Source organism: Aedes aegypti, chromosome 2, assembly GCF_002204515.2.
Source record: "Aedes aegypti strain LVP_AGWG chromosome 2, AaegL5.0 Primary Assembly, whole genome shotgun sequence".
NCBI classification, from domain to species: domain Eukaryota; kingdom Metazoa; phylum Arthropoda; class Insecta; order Diptera; family Culicidae; genus Aedes; species Aedes aegypti.
Genome location: NC_035108.1, coordinates 437,227,772 through 437,240,047, shown reverse-complemented (window position 1 = coordinate 437,240,047; position 12,276 = coordinate 437,227,772). Strand labels below are relative to the sequence as shown.

Below are 12,276 nucleotides of genomic sequence, written 5' to 3'. Positions count from 1 at the left end.
TGGCCGTCGGTACCGTACGTTGTTAACGATGGAGAGTTTTGGGTGCAGTTTAACCATCACCAGATAGTGGTCATCAGAGTCGATGTTAGCGCTACGATAGATCCTGACGTCGATAATATCGGAGAAGTGCCGTCCTTCAATCAGAACGTAGTCGATTTGCGATTCTGTCTACTGTGGGGATCTCCAGGTGTATCGGCATGGAAGGCTACTCCCAGGTGCTACGAATTGCCATATTCTTGGAGGCGCGAAATCAGTTAGTCGTAAGGCGTTTCTATTAATCAGCCGGTGGGCGCAAAACTTTCCAATAGGTGGTCTGAACTTCTCCTCCTGGCCAACCTGAGCGCTTAGATCTGCTATGATGATTTTGACGTCGTGGCTTGGGCAGCTGTCGTATTCGCGTTCGAGCTGCGAGTAAAAAGCTTCTATATCATCATCTTTATATCATATGATATCAGTGCTTCCGGGGTGAGGGCTGTGCACGTTTATTATGCTGAAGTTTAAGAACCGGGCTTTGAACCACAACATTCTCTCATTGATCGGCCACCACCCGATCACGCGCCTCTGTATATCACCCATCATTATAAAAGCTTTCCTCCGCTCGTGTTTGTTGCCGCAGCTCTGCTAGACGGTATGGTTGCCTCTAAACGTTCGCACCATTGATCCCTTTCAACACACTTCCTGCAACGCTACGATGCCGAATCCGCGGTCCTCCAGCACGTCGGCGAGTATGCGTGTGCTTCCGATGAAGTTGATTTACAGTTTCACGTACCGAGCTTCCAATCGCTAGTCCCTTTATGTCGCTGTGGTCTTCGCAGAATGTCCCGGTTCGTATTCACTCATTGATTATTCGTTTCTTGATTTTTTTACGGCTATCTGACAGGGCCTGAAACCAACCCCCTAGATTTTCGGGGGACCTTTCCCTCTAAATGTTCGGAGGACCATAGTGCGCAGTTTAGCTTAGAGTCCTTCTCTAGCACTCGGACGATGATGAACCGCCCCCGATATGGGGAACAGACGCTGTTGTAAGCCGCTCCTACCATGGAGTACAGACGCTCCAGGTTTGCTGAAGCAAAAGCTAAATCAATCCCCCCCCCTTCCCTACGACAAGCATATACGAGTTCCCACCGGGGTTGTTTACCCGGTCTTCCCTAAGATTACTCGTAGCCCGGCCAGTACCACGAAGAGGTGTTTTTTTTTTTTTCCAATAAAGATTTTATCACAAATTTTGGGACTCTATTCTCGGAAAATTTGTTGAAGTATTTCGAGAAATAATTTCTTGGCGGGTTCGTAGAGGGATGCACACCACCCCTGCCTTCATTTTGCTATGCCCATGGTGATGCGCGTACCTCACATAGTTTCACACTCCTCCACCTGCTTTCAGAGATGCATACAACATCATCCAACACTCCATGAATGACACCTGTGCAAACTAAACTACACAATGTCAACGAAATCCTGCATTTGATTCCATATGGGCGTAATTGCTGCAAACAGTTTGTATTTTTACGAAAAATGTAAAATTTATGGGGATTGTCATTTCATAGGTTGAGAATCTGCTATACCAAATTGTCTAATAATCCAAGAATTATTCAATTCTTTGTCATCGCAGCAATTGCAGTAACGCCTGGATGAAACTTTACTCAAGCAATTATTTAACTATTAGGGTGGGTCAATATATCGTGTTTAATTATTCAATGTCACATGAGAATCATCTTTTCAGAAATATAATAGAACAAAAATCCTCATTGACTTATTTGGCATGCTTGTTTCAACTTGAAACTCTTTTGTAGATGATTTTGTTTTTCCTAAACCTAAACTGCCGTGAATCGCAAGCCAGTCCCATCTGTAAATAGTAGGCATTGAGAAAACGGGGTGTGAAGTTTCCTAACTCGTTTTCCATACGAATATTAAAAAAAATCTAGAAGATTGGTACATGTTCAAATCTTAATGAAACTTTCTCAATTTGCTTTTCTCTACAATATCTTTCTAAGAAAAATAAAAAAAAAAAAAATGATCAAAACATGGGTCATTTTTGTGTTAAACAGTGCGGAAATCTGTAGTGGGACTGATATGCGGTTACCTTTCATTATGGGACAATTTGACTTGCTGTTGTTTTCCTACTTTTTGTGAACACATCATATTATCTCATTAGGGCAGCTGAAAGAGCATAGGAAGATATGTTGAAAACTGAACTCAACTCAATTTTGATGAAAATGCAGATGGGACTGACTTGCGATTCACGGTAGTAAACGTGGACTATATTAACATTCTCCAATCCAGTTCCAACCACAATGATGTGAAACAGTAGTTTTGTTGTAGATTGCCATGTATTTACATGTTCATTATCAAAGTTACCCCAAACCCAAAAATCGACTTTTGATTGTATGAAAAATTATAGGCGCGCATTCAAAATAAATCGTTCACACCATTACTTGTTTTAAAAATATACTTCGAAACAAAATGAAGAAATTATCAGATTTTTTTCTTAAAAACTATCAAAGTTACGCCATTTTACGGTACAGGGTCCGTTCGATTTTGGCACGGTTTAGTTTTGGCACGGTTCGATTTTGGCACGGTTCGATTTTGGCAACATACCGTTCTATTTTGGCACGGTTCGATTTTGGCAACATACCGTTCGATTTTGGCAACACCGTTTTTTTCTTTCAGATCAAAAGTATGTATTATTTTGTTTTAAATTACTTAGGGACTGTCCATTAACTACGCAGACCATTTATTTTTGGGTCTTTGGTCGATGTCGACGGTGCATACAAATAAAAAAATGTATTAAAAAATGTTTTGAAAACTTCTACCCTTCCCCTCCCCCCTTTTTGGTCAAGTTGTTTATGGGCATCCCCCAATTGGTCAAAAATTTAATCGTTTGCAACATAGGAGTATAAATTAAAAAAAAATGTGAACAAAAAAAAACCGTTCGATTTTGGCACGGTTCGATTTTGGCAACACGAAATTCACGAACTTGTTACCAAAATCGAACGGACCCTGTACTTGATTTTGCCAAACAAAATTTGAGGAGCATGTGAGGTCTGAGATTTCCTCCAAATGACGTCGAAGAAAGATAATCAGACTTTGACCTAGAGTTTATACGTAAACGGTGTGAAGCAAGCACGATATTTTGAACCACCCTAAGGTTGTTAGGCGTGACCAGCCGGTAATTTACTCTAGAAATTAGAACGTGACTCGACGTTCTCGGTTATCTTGAACCTTGGCAAAACAAAGCTGTGTTCTCAGCTTATCCGATTCTATCAGTCTTCCCATAGCTATAGTCTCACCCAACAATTCTGCAAACTTGACAGTGAACTGTTCTTACCAGTTAACACTTTGTCCGGGACACCGTTCAAACGAGCAGAGATCTCCGGTTGAAAAACAATCGATCAGCCAGCTCTCCCAAAACTATCCATGTGCGACCATCCATGTGGTATCGAGAGAATCCAATCTTCTTCATCGGTGTTTTATTTGGTAGCAACAGTAGGCCTCGTCTGCTGATCGGAGAAGATCAAATCGAACGACAGAGGAAAGCCTCTCTGCCGGAGGCTGTCTGGTCTGCGAACAGCCTGCTTTGCTTGCGTCGAATCGAATCAAGTGCCGTTCGTTGTTCGCGCATTTAGTGTTGTGGCTAACTTAGTTCGAGTCGCAACTCGTTCGCGCGTTCAAAACGAACAATCGCACATTTTGTCGCTTTTCAGTTGTCGTCGTCGTAGAAGAGAAGCAGAAAGTTTTGCTCTCAAAGTGTCGCGCGCCGGTTTTTTGTGTGTTTTCTGCATGTTATTATTTAGTTGAGGTTGGTGTAAGTGTGCGATGATGATAATCCCGTTCAGCATTTAGTTCTTGTATATCATCGTGGCCGTCGGCATCGTCGTTTTGTCTCGCGAGGGGATCTCCCGCTCAAAAAGTGTCCAAAGAGGTGCAACCCTATCCCTATTAGAACGCCGAGTGCAATTAGTGGGCTTTTGTGCAGGATATACAAGCTGATAAAGGGCTTGTCACAGTTTCAACAGCTATCTCATTTTGTGGCATCCATAGCGATAGTGATAGTGAAGTGAGGCGAAAGAGCGTTGTAATTGTCTAATACGAAGAATAAAAATATCTGTTTTGGTTGTTCTGTGGCGTTGAGCTGCTTTCCAGCGGAGGTCAGTTTCCTGTATTGAAAGCCACCGCCAGAAGGCTGGAAGTTAGCCGTTAACCTTGTTTTGTGTGAGTTGTGAGCTAAATAGCGTCGTAAACACGTTGTTTTCCAATTGGGCTTACGGTAGCGTGGTATTTCGGCAAGGTATGTAGCTTCTTCTTCTTCTTCCTCTCTCTGCATGTAGATATTGTACAACAGCCGGTTCGGTTTTATTTTGAGGGGTCTCATTGGGACATAGGGTTAGGTTGTGTGCGAATACCACGCGGAAGGAAGGGCACTGAACTGGGCCAAATTTGGCGACGGTCGTAATTGTGCCGGTGTGTTGGTGTTTTTTTTATAGTGACCTTATTATTCGTGAACGTATGTTAATCGCAAAACAAGTAAGCATACAATAATGCTTATTTTTCCCTCTTGTAAGGTCGTAAGAGTTCCCGGAGACTCATTCATCTGTGGGACGTACGCGAGAGGTGCGTTTAGTAGTTGTATATGAGTTGTACGGTTGTATCCATGCACATTAAGGTGGTTTAAAAATCTCTTTTGCTCCTTACCACTCATTTGGTGCTAGATCAAATTTTTGGTGTCCTCCCAAAATTTGAGCGTATTTGGATGAAAACTGAGACTGCACATGCCTTTTAAAGTTTGTATGGGAATTACTATGAGAAAAGCAAGCAATTAATTCAAGCGGTCATAGTGTTTGCCCACGTGCAATTTAGAGTTAGAGCAACGCTGATACTGTTAGAAACATTAATCATTCATCATCGTATTCAAATTGGAAGTCTCGGTAATTAGTTATTGATTTAAATCCAATTGGAAATTCTTCAACAGTGCTCATTTATCTTTTTGGCAGGCAACATTGCTGCACCTGAAGCAAAAGATAGTACACATAACTCATGGCTACTATGTTTTACTGCATATAGCCAGTGATGCCTGCAAAGCAGCAGAATTATTATAGCCAAAGATTTCTAACTCATTCAAAAATCAATAACTAACTACTAAGGTAACCGATTTGAAAACGGTCTTCGGCAAAGTTGTAGCTGATGAATATTTCTAACATTGCTCTAACTCTCAAAGGCACCTGGGCAAACACTATAGTATATGATCGATTGAACGAATTGCTTGATTTCCCCATAGTAATCCTCATACAAAGTATGAAGGGCTTGTGCAGTCTCAGTTTTCATCCAAAAACGCTCAAATTTTGAGAGGACAATACGTCTACCAATAATTTGATCTAGAATCGAATGAGTGGTGTGTAGCAAAAACGGGTTTTTGAGCCACCCTAATGCTCATAATTATGCTCTGCTCAGTTCGCAAAATATCAGAGTTGATACGAAGATTAAATGTCATTTTTTAATTAATTTGGGAGTATTCAAACGTTGACGTAAATGCCTTAAAAATCAAACTTTAAACCCAACATTATAAACGAGACTTTCCAAAAAAAAAAAAAAAATCACTTAAGTGTGACATATTTTTGTGAAAAGAAATGTACTTGCTTCTGTAATTTTGTTCGAATTTAAAAATCAAAGTTCACAATCTCTTCTCTTAGGGAATTTTCTTAGCTTCTACTTTGCTGAAGACAAAATTGTGATTAGAAATGGGGATAATTTTCTATGCATCATTTAGAAATGGATTGCCATTCATGGACGAAATGTCTTCCCCAGATATATAATATTATCTTTGAGAGAGATTGCTAATTTTTTTCTTTTGATATAAGATTAAAGGCCAAACACAAACAATTTTTCCTAACTGTTCTTAGTTCAAAATTTCTTCCAAATCATTTCAATTTCGAGAGGATGATTTCTTCCAAAACCATAGCTGGTAGCAGGTTTATTTTGACACTCGGTCACTATTGTAATGTCAGTCTCTATTTTCGGCACAAGGTCACTAAAGGTTCTTTTTTACCAGATCTATAATGACATTTTTTTTTGCTTTTTCGCCTTGCAGTGAATCCTGGTGCAAAATTCTAGAGGCTCTAGAGAAACCTCCAACTATTTCGCAGATTCTTCAGACATTCCCAAACCTCCTCCTAAACCTCATCCAGAGCTATAAATTTGTTGAAAAGACTTTGAATATCGCAATGATTTTGACCAGGGATTTTCCTTTAAAAATTCATCTAGGAATTATTCCACCATTTTATCCAAGAGATATTCCTGTAGTTCTTCCCAACATTACTCCAGTAATTTTTACTTCTGAAGTAAAATCTCCATGGTTTCTTGAGAATGTTATTTAAGGTTTCAAATCAATCATTCCTTCATAAGTTTCTTCAGGGATCCACCTCTACGTTTTTCAAAGCATTCCTTCAGTAAATCCTGCTAGAAGATATCTGCAAAATTTACCTTCTTCTGAATAGCTTAGAAAGAGATCGTTCCTGCAGTTAATTAAGAATTTCTGCAAAAGTTGCTCTATGATTTCTATTAGAAATACTTTTCAGAAATCTCCACAATAATTTCTAAAATTTCAGGAATTTCCACAATAATTTCTAAAAATTTGCTTGTCACTTTGAAAACATTCCCTTGAAAAAAACTTTAATACATTCCTTGGGAAATTTCTCAAGAATTCTGTCAAATTTGGCTGAATAAAGACTGTTTCCCAACCTAACCACGGAAAAACGCCGGTGTAATGTTTAAAGTTTAATCTAGTGTAATTAAATGATATAGTACATCATCATTCTTTTATTATTTATGTTTTCAGAAAATTCTGCTCCAAATCCCCGGATTACACAGAATTATATACGAAATGTGGTTTTGAAATATATCTTGTTTTCGAATCTTCAGGGTAAATTAGTTGAAAACCCCCAGGAATACTTTTGCTTCCGAATTAAGTATAGCGGTAAAGAATTTTTCGCAGAAACATTGATGTTTAAAAATAACTGGGAATTGCATTTGTAGGGATCTTAACCCGTGAAAGCAAAAATACTAAAACCCTTACCACTCAGCGAATATTCAACGGATTCAAATAATTTTTTGTCAGTATACTGGCCCTCATATCTAGTTTCTAGAAATGGCTGAAGGAACTCAGGAATACTCCTGTAGCCGGAGTTATTGTGGTGGGTCACTGGGTCAAATCGGGTAGAAAAATGCGATTTTTTGGGACATTACAAGTTATCTTTATTTATTTCCAATGGCATTCGTTTTATTTTACATAAATCATTAAGATCTGATTTTCAACATTATAAATTAATAGTTTTGCACCGTTTAGAGTGTACCAGATGCGGCCACTCGAGCTAAATGTCCTGAAGAACCGCTTCTAGATTTGTTAGGTGTTAAACCGTTTCAAATCTCTAAAAGTATAAATCGAACATAATAGTTCACTAAAATGCGTTCCCATATGCTTGACACAGATGTTAAGATACAAATTGTGCACTTCATCATAGATTTGAGGCATCCTGGGGACCCGAAAATTGTCATTTGTAAGATCAATCAAATGCAGTTGGCATAATTTTTCAATTTAATCGATTATCAGAATGTTTACGCTGATGCGTTTGTAATAAATCTCCTTGATATAGTAGCCACACTATAGTAGATTCTGGAAATTATCTGTGACTTGAAATTTGCCTACCTCCAGGGGCACAGAAGCACAAAACCTTTGTCATCCGACCTGACCTAGTTATCCACCGCAATAACTCCGGCCACATGAACATTCCCGAGATTCTTTGACCACTTTTTGAAACTAGATATGTGTACGAGTATACTGACAAAAAATAATTGAAATCCGTTAAATATTTGCTGAGTGGTGAGAGTTTTAGTAATTTTTCTATTACTCAGGCCTATACGGGTTAAAACAGTTCTTTAAAAATAGTTTTATCAATTATTGGCAGAGTCCATTTTCTGGGTTTTGATTCTTGTGCAATCCCAGGGCGGAATTCCTAGACGCTTTTTGGTAGTATTCTGGGGAATCTATGTTTCCACCTGCTTAAACATTTTGTTGTTTCTTCTTCCTTCGCATAACACTTTCTTGATTAACTTCGTACACACATCTTTTCATACTCGACGAAGAAGAAAGAACAAGTTTTTATAGGATTTACAAACACCAATTAAGCTTTTTTATGTATGTTTCCAGAAATTTCGTAAAAAAGTTTCAGAAAGTCTACGGTGAGTTCTTGAGTTTTCCGGCAGAAATCAAATTTTTTTTTTTCCGAACTCAATTTCAGCTGAAATTATTCAACAATTTTTTGTTAGAATTTCTTCTAACAATTTGAAATCTAATGTAATTATGATATGGATATGGAATGATTCGTTGAGTAATTTGTGAAGAAAACCCTGAAAAAATATTGAGGTATTCCTGGAATGGTTTTGAAGATGATGATAGTGATTAGCTGCCATCTATTGTAGCAAGGCATCCTCCGGTAGCAATGGCCTGTTCTAACAAAACAATTTGTTCAAGATTGTATGACTAATTGTATTCATTATTATTATTATTATTATTATTATTTATTAACGACACTTTACCCTCGTCAGGGCATTCGTGTCGGTAATTGTATTCAGTCATACTCCTGTCTAAAGGGCCAACAACGAATGGCGGATCCGTTAGCTTACGTGAAACCCGCAAGGGAAAAACAATCTTTTTCCAGATGTAAGTTCTCATAAACAGTCTTACAATCGAGCCCTTGCTTGTCAGAAGTACCCAAAAGATGGAGAGAAGAGCCCGCGCTTTTTCCGCGAAATGTTAGCGATAGAAAGTTGACAGTTTCACTCATCCTATCCATCTTGCTTCAATGGTGCTCTGATGGCCCCACCCAACCCGAAATGCATATAAGCTTGGCAATATAATCAAATAATACAATCTATCATGAAAAGATCTCACCGTTTTTTTTTATCCTTGTGTAGTATTTTGAAGCTGGTCGTCAAAACGATGTCGACGAACTATTTCACCGTTATTTATAAAGTATCATTCACACGAGTTCTACGAGACAAATTCACGCAACGTAAACCACTGTAGCATAAATGTGAGCTTCATCAAAAACCTTATTTTTTCGATCCACTACTCTGGGCTTTTCGAAGCACACTGCCCGAATACCGAAACAAAAAACAAACTTCTACTTCGCGATGCGAAAACTGAACCCGCTTCCTGGTCTCTCGATGCTCACTGGGTATTCCTGGAATGGGTTTTGAACCAAAAATAGAGAGTTTAAGAATTCTAGATGTTATTTATGGAATAATCATTACCATTCGGAAACATTGATGGAGTTTTGAAAATTGATGAAATTTGTGGAGTAAATTTCTGAGAAGCTCAAGATTGAATTAGAAAATAATTTAATAAATCTAGATGAAAAAACCGAATTTAGTACTATACCATTTAATTCCACTAGAGTTTGTATCCTTTGACAGATACGCGTATTTCGACCTCAACTGTAAGGCCGTCTTCAGTGTCGTGTACTAGACTCGACAAGTCGAGTCTAGTACACGACACTGAAGACGGCCTTACAGTTGAGGTCGAAATACGCGTATCTGTCAAAGGATACAAACTCTAGTGGAATTAAATGGTATAGTACTAAATTCGGTTTTTTCATCTACTTATAGGTATTCTACTAAACAGCTCGAAGATTTATTATTAATAAATCTGTTTTAAATTTTCTTAAAAAATCCCTAGAAGAATCACTATTGCTGTTTAAAGAAAAAAATCTCTTGAAAATACTAGAAAAAAAACTCTAATGGATTTTCGGGAGAATCCGTAGGGAAACAATTATATAATTCTCTAAACAAATCCTTGAACAAATTGCTGTTTTTCTTGAGTAATTTCGCTGAATAGTTCTGGAAATAATAATTGAACCTAGTTGAAGCTAGTGGGGCCCAGATAGCCGTAGCGGTTAACGCGCAGCTATTCAGCAAGACCAAGCTGAGGGTCGTGGGTTCGAATCCCATCTGTCGAGGATCTTTTCGGGTTGGAAATTTTCTCGACTTCCCAGGGCATAGAGTATCTTCGTACCTGCCACACGATATACACATGTAAAAATGGTCATTGGCACAGTGAGCTCTCAGTTAATAACTGTGGAAGTGCTCATTAGAACACTAAGCTGAGAAGCAGGCTCTGTCCCAGTTGGGACGTAACGCCAGAAAGAAGAAGAAGAAGTTGAAGCTAGAAACTTCTTTGTAATGTTTGATTTTTTCTAAAAAATACATATTTGCGCACTGTTTATTACTTAGAACGTTTTCCCAATTGAATCCTGTTTAATTGCTTATGGGAATCTCTCTATGTCGATGATTAAATCAAAAGGACCTATTATAGTCGAAAGAGAGCGAGAGAGGAGAGGATCTCTCATTTGTACATAAGTCATTTAGTAATCTTCAGCGAGATTTCCTCGATCTCTTAGTTCTTCATACAATTTCCCTCTCCATAACTCGATGTGTTCCTGTCGATTTGAGAACAATTTTTCTCTCTTTATGTAAAAATAAAAAAATATAAAAGGTAACTACAACCGATTTTCTTGATTCCAAACATTTTAGGAACGCGAAACGATGTCTGTTTGTTCATTATTTTCAATATGTTCCTGACAACGGAGCGGGTTTCAATCTAGTATTCACTGAAAATATGTTCTTTGTCTCGATCTCTCTATATCTCGATGGTTCCTTCGATATCGAGTTGTGGAGAGTATAATAAATAATAAATCTCGATTACTTTTTCAATTCGACTTAAGTAACTTTCATACAGTTTTGAAAAAGTAATTAAGAAGAATCACAACCTTTCTTCAAAAACTGTTTTAAAATTAATCCCATTTTTATTTTTTTACCGTGTACATAGCTTAAATTTTGCATGCAATCAGCTCATATTAAAACACTTGGTAGTTCTTATCATTTCCCACAAAAAATTGATAAAATAAGCCGTTTCAATCAGTTACTTACGACGTTTTTCTACTAGTGTAAAATCGACTCAAGTAGTGTTTTGTTTTGATTCGTGGTTAAGTCACTTTGTCTCCCATAACAAATCAGTTATTGGACAAAATTATTGAATCTCTTTTTTTTTAAATCTTCTCCTTCATTATCAAGAAATTTTACTGTTTTTTATCACACATCTTTCCTAAATATATTTTGTCTTTTCTTTGTACCTAAGTGGAGCTTTTCTTAGAATCTCTTGTAGATTTTTTCTACATTTTTTTTTCTACATTTAGTTCATTACCATAATTTATAAAACCTATAATTCATATAATAGAGACCATGAAATTAAATTTTTAAAGAAATCTGCCATCTCGAATGGCAGAAAAGATAAAACCGCTAAACGCACCTTTCGGAGTGTGCAAAAATAATCTCGCCCCAACCACGGGACTTTTATTTTAGAAACGGAGAGATGAAAAACGATCGTATGATTTTTGTTGTTACTCTCCCTCGTCAACAGCGTGCGTCTTTCCTTCCGTAGAAGCGCACCAGAGCCAGCCAGCAGTCAGCCAACTCATTCGCTCATTATGCCACGCCGCCACGAGAAATCGCGCTGCAAAGCACAATGACTGGTAGGTATACCGACGACATACTGACAACAACTCTCGCGCTCACTGTTTTCCCTTGTGGAATTTACATATCTTTTTTTGTCTGCACTCGAAACGGAGCATGCAACACGTGATAAAATAGAGAGCAAAACATAGCTCCGAAAAATACGTCAAGCTGAACAGCTTTCTGCTTATGAGCTACACTTTCTTCCAAATGGTAAAGAATAGTGCTGTAAAGCCCTAGTTAGCAAGAACACATTATTTTTAATTCATCCCCACGTCAACGCATTATGTTTATCTCCTGATGTGAGACACACGATCGACACAAATTTCGTTTCACAAATAAATAACTCGTCGCTTCTCGGGCGCGGCCGGCAGCGTAGATTTACGTGCGACGCGAGTCATTGCTAATTCTTTCAAATTGCACGTGTTGCTTCATAAGGGAAGGAATGATTGCAATGTCGTGCCGAGAATATCATTAGTAAGGCCTAATTCTATGAATCTTTTTTCATGCAATCGTAGTGGTTTTCTGCTCATTTGACGTAATCAACAACCAAATAATGAAAATGCGCATTTGTTTGTGTATTTTACCAGATTAATGGAAGTCGATAACGAAAATTTCTGTGGGATGTTTTATGATTAGGATCAATATTAATGTATATCTATAGAACAAGAACTGATAGACAAATAATTATCGTTGACAATTTGAGATATGTAACTC

At 38.0% G+C, this 12,276-nt stretch overlaps 1 protein-coding gene across 1 annotated transcript in view; it reads left to right on the top strand.

Moving 5' to 3' along the window:
- The first annotated feature begins 3,351 nt into the window (after nt 1–3,351).
- Nucleotides 3,352–12,276, top strand: part of LOC5566981 (very long-chain-fatty-acid--CoA ligase bubblegum) — a 122,832-nt gene continuing 113,907 nt past the window's right edge. Inside the window, exon 1 of the mRNA XM_021847827.1 lies at nt 3,352–4,285. The gene's annotated coding sequence lies outside the window, so the exon portion shown is untranslated. The remainder of the gene's footprint in view (nt 4,286–12,276) is intronic.